At 56.5% G+C, this 5,000-nt stretch overlaps 2 non-coding genes and 1 pseudogene across 2 annotated transcripts; all 3 read right to left on the reverse strand.

The window, feature by feature from the left end:
* LOC124743776 overlaps positions 1-232 on the reverse strand; it is a 4,938-nt pseudogene extending 4,706 nt beyond the window's left edge.
* A 188-nt stretch (positions 233-420) lies between these two features.
* Positions 421-575, reverse strand: LOC124743751. The gene has a single exon (XR_007010534.1). It is a non-coding gene; the product is annotated as a 5.8S ribosomal RNA (ribosomal RNA).
* Positions 576-926: 351 nt separating this feature from the next.
* LOC124743756 lies at positions 927-2,835 on the reverse strand. Its single transcript, XR_007010537.1, has one exon. It is a non-coding gene; the product is annotated as a small subunit ribosomal RNA (ribosomal RNA).
* Positions 2,836-5,000: the final 2,165 nt, after the last annotated feature.

Below are 5,000 nucleotides of genomic sequence, written 5' to 3' on the forward strand. Positions count from 1 at the left end.
GCACCCTCTACGGGCCGTGGCCTCATTCAAGTTGGACTTGGGCTCGGCGCGAGGCGTCGGGGTAGTGGACCCTCCCAAACACCACATGCCACGACAGGCGGCAGCCTGCGGGGTTCGGTGCTGGACTCTTCCCTGTTCGCTCGCCGCTACTGGGGGAATCCTTGTTAGTTTCTTTTCCTCCGCTTAGTAATATGCTTAAATTCAGCGGGTAGTCTCGCCTGCTCTGAGGTCGTTGTACGAGGTGTCGCACGCCACACCGCCAGCCGGCTGTGCACGCTACCGAGAAAGTACCGGTATGCGAACCGCCAGGCGACGGGCGCGCATCGCACGTTTGAGGAGACGCGGCCGGCCCCACAGGCGGCCGCGACACTCCCAGGTCTGCGAAGCGGGGCAAACGCCGCGCGCTTCAGTATACGTAGCCGACCCTCAGCCAGACGTGGCCCGGGAACGGAATCCATGGACCGCAATGTGCGTTCGAAACGTCGATGTTCATGTGTCCTGCAGTTCACATGTCGACGCGCAATTTGCTGCGTTCTTCATCGACCCACGAGCCGAGTGATCCACCGTCCTGGGTGATCTTTTCTCAGTTTCCGCCGTCTCTTTCGAGACGGTCGCATAGGCGGGAGTGAGGCGTGTGGCGGCCCCTGTTCCAGCGTTCTGTGTCCAACGGCCTCACGGCCGACGGGCGTCGTACGGCTCCACACCGGAGCGGACAGGCACTCGGGCGAAAGTCATTCAAAACCGGCGCCAGGCGCCAGGTGCCGCAGGCCAGCCGCTCCAGCGCTTCAGCGCTCGTACCACACAACATTGCCGCTAGTTTTGAGAGGCACGCGTGGTTCCGCACGCGGCGCACGGCTACGGCGAGCCGTACAGGTAGCGTGTTGCGCGACACGACACGCACATCGAAAGACATGCAGTCTAGTCGGTAATGATCCTTCCGCAGGTTCACCTACGGAAACCTTGTTACGACTTTTACTTCCTCTAAATGATCAAGTTTGGTCATCTTTCCGGTAGCATCGGCAACGACAGAGTCAATGCCGCGTACCAGTCCGAAGACCTCACTAAATCATTCAATCGGTAGTAGCGACGGGCGGTGTGTACAAAGGGCAGGGACGTAATCAACGCGAGCTTATGACTCGCGCTTACTGGGAATTCCTCGTTCATGGGGAACAATTGCAAGCCCCAATCCCTAGCACGAAGGAGGTTCAGCGGGTTACCCCGACCTTTCGGCCTAGGAAGACACGCTGATTCCTTCAGTGTAGCGCGCGTGCGGCCCAGAACATCTAAGGGCATCACAGACCTGTTATTGCTCAATCTCGTGCGGCTAGAAGCCGCCTGTCCCTCTAAGAAGAAAAGTAATCGCTGACAGCACGAAGGATGTCACGCGACTAGTTAGCAGGCTAGAGTCTCGTTCGTTATCGGAATTAACCAGACAAATCGCTCCACCAACTAAGAACGGCCATGCACCACCACCCACCGAATCAAGAAAGAGCTATCAATCTGTCAATCCTTCCGGTGTCCGGGCCTGGTGAGGTTTCCCGTGTTGAGTCAAATTAAGCCGCAGGCTCCACTCCTGGTGGTGCCCTTCCGTCAATTCCTTTAAGTTTCAGCTTTGCAACCATACTTCCCCCGGAACCCAAAAGCTTTGGTTTCCCGGAGGCTGCCCGCCGAGTCATCGGAGGAACTGCGGCGGATCGCTGGCTGGCATCGTTTATGGTTAGAACTAGGGCGGTATCTGATCGCCTTCGAACCTCTAACTTTCGTTCTTGATTAATGAAAACATACTTGGCAAATGCTTTCGCTTCTGTTCGTCTTGCGACGATCCAAGAATTTCACCTCTAACGTCGCAATACGAATGCCCCCGCCTGTCCCTATTAATCATTACCTCGGGTTCCGAAAACCAACAAAATAGAACCGAGGTCCTATTCCATTATTCCATGCACACAGTATTCAGGCGGGCTTGCCTGCTTTAAGCACTCTAATTTGTTCAAAGTAAACGTGCCGGCCCACCGAGACACTCAATAAAGAGCACCCTGGTAGGATTTCAACGGGGTCCGCCTCGGGACGCACGAGCACGCACGAGGCGGTCGCACGCCTTCAGCTCGCCCCACCGGCAGGACGTCCCACGATACATGCCAGTTAAACACCGACGGGCGGTGAACCAACAGCGTGGCACACAAATCCAACTACGAGCTTTTTAACCGCAACAACTTTAATATACGCTATTGGAGCTGGAATTACCGCGGCTGCTGGCACCAGACTTGCCCTCCAATAGATACTCGTTAAAGGATTTAAAGTGTACTCATTCCGATTACGGGGCCTCGGATGAGTCCCGTATCGTTATTTTTCGTCACTACCTCCCCGTGCCGGGAGTGGGTAATTTGCGCGCCTGCTGCCTTCCTTGGATGTGGTAGCCGTTTCTCAGGCTCCCTCTCCGGAATCGAACCCTGATTCCCCGTTACCCGTTACAACCATGGTAGGCGCAGAACCTACCATCGACAGTTGATAAGGCAGACATTTGAAAGATGCGTCGCCGGTACGAGGACCGTGCGATCAGCCCAAAGTTATTCAGAGTCACCAAGGCAAACGGACCGGACGAGCCGACCGATTGGTTTTGATCTAATAAAAGCGTCCCTTCCATCTCTGGTCGGGACTCTGTTTGCATGTATTAGCTCTAGAATTACCACAGTTATCCAAGTAACGTGGGTACGATCTAAGGAACCATAACTGATTTAATGAGCCATTCGCGGTTTCACCTTAATGCGGCTTGTACTGAGACATGCATGGCTTAATCTTTGAGACAAGCATATGACTACTGGCAGGATCAACCAGGGAGCTGCGTCAACTAGAGCTGAGCAGCCGGCCGCCCGGGAGTGTGTCCCGGGGGCCCGCGCGAACACGCAAGCGTCCGCTCAATCATTCTGCAAACAGGAGGAGGCTGAGCTCCCCTGCACAATACACCTCGAAACCCTCTCAGGTCCCGGCGGCGCGCAGCGCCGTCCCAAGTACTTGGTCGGGTTCGAGAGAGGCGCAATCGCCCGGAGTTAGGCGAGTAGACGCTTTCGGTGCGACCACCCGTGCTCCCAACTGAGCTTGCCGCTGCCGACAGAGGCCCGGGAGCGTGCTGTCGTGGCATTGCCGGCGGGAGACAACACGCGCCACCTACGGTGACCGGCAGCTCCAACGCCAGCGCCACAGAAGGACAAAAGCCCCACTTGGGTGCCGAAGCGAACTCTCCCAGCACAGCGCACGCGCCAACACATCCGCACAGCTGCGATACAAACCACCAGCGAGAACCGCTGGGGCGACCGAGCAGCAGACGGCGTCGCGGCGCCGAGCGCCGGGCGGCGGCGCATCCTCAACGCACACAGTCCTCAATCGGACCAGCACACTGAAGATGTCCACCGCGCTTCGCACCGGGCCCGCGAGGACCTACTTTGGCCGCACGGCGCCGCGCGCAGGGTGCGCCGGCGCGCAGCTGCGACGCCTGCCGCGTCCGTCGGCCGGCGCGCCTGCCACTGGCCGCCCCCACCAGCCGGCTGTAGCGCGTGCGCCCACGCACCGCGCGGCCAGCACGCCGGGAGGCGCCCCCTCACCGGCCGGGGACGGTCCCACCCAGCCACCGCCGCGTATCGCTTCACACCCAGATGCCGTTCAGTTTCGTCGGCATGGTGGGTATCGCTGGAACAACCGGTTAGTACCTCAACCTATCGTCGCCATCACCGATTCACCCCTAGCGAGAACAACCGCACCACAACAGGTTACCATTTGTTCATTTGCGTAACTTCACCAGAAAACGCAGGCGTCCATCGCCATTTGCAACTTCAACGATTATTGCATGCCTGTGTCAGGTGTCACGCCACACTACGTCTGCCCACATACACGCAACAAAATGTGCACGCCTAGACAATACGTGGAAGGTGGCCCCCGTACGTATGCGATGTCCATTGCTCGAACGACTGTCAACCGGCCTCTGTAGCATGTCGCAGATATGGAACGCGGTGCACCATGCCATCACGGTGTGTGAGGAGAGACGACTAGGTCCGAATACATCAACAGACAGCTCATGCTGATCGCCATCCACGGCGTCCGTTCCTCCCACACGTCTCTATGGCGTACCACACTGCAATCCAGCTCTCATAGGGAGACGACACGTAGCTGCGTGCACAATATTTGCACTGTATGGTCCGCCGTTTTTGGGCGCAGTCGTTGTGCGGTCACACATGTGCCACGATGTATCATTCAGTACATAAGGACGAATGTGCAGTACAGATTGTGGTTCACGCGTACGACATCAGCGGACAGTTGACACAGGCCGCACCACAACGTAGCCTGAGTACGTCGCATGCGAAGGGCATTGAACATGCAAACTTCTCACCAACCAGCTTGCGAAGGCAGGGGGCAAGGTGGGGACGTGGGGAGGGGCGGCATGTACGTCCTGCTGCCATCCACATTACAGTGTACAGCAGGAGCATGTGGAAAGTGAGCAAGACTTGCAAGGTGTTTAACATGAAGCGATACACAGGGGTGCGGGCAGTGCGAGTAGCGAACTATATTGCGAGGGTTGCGGGTGGGCAACACTACAGTAATTGAACGAGTCGTATAACAATTACAGAGCAGGTTTAGGCGACAACGTGGGTTACGTTAAGGCGACAACATGGGTTAGGTTAAGGCACAACATGGGTTAGGTTAAGGCACAACATGGGTTAGGTTAAGGCACAACATGGGTTAGGTTAAGGCACAACATGGGTTAGGTTAAGGCACAACATGGGTTAGGTTAAGGCACAACATGGGTTAGGTTAAGGCACAACATGGGTTAGGTTGAGGCACAACATGGGTTAGGTTAAGGCACAACATGGGTTAGGTTGAGGCACAACATGGGTTAGGTTGAGGCACAACATGGGTTAGGTTGAGGCACAACATGGGTTAGGTTAAGGTACAACATGGGTTAGGTTAAGGTACAACATGGGTTAGGTTAAGGTACAACATGGGTTAGGTTA

This window comes from Schistocerca piceifrons, unplaced genomic scaffold (genome assembly GCF_021461385.2).
Source record: "Schistocerca piceifrons isolate TAMUIC-IGC-003096 unplaced genomic scaffold, iqSchPice1.1 HiC_scaffold_262, whole genome shotgun sequence".
Classification (NCBI taxonomy): Eukaryota; Metazoa; Arthropoda; class Insecta; order Orthoptera; family Acrididae; genus Schistocerca; species Schistocerca piceifrons.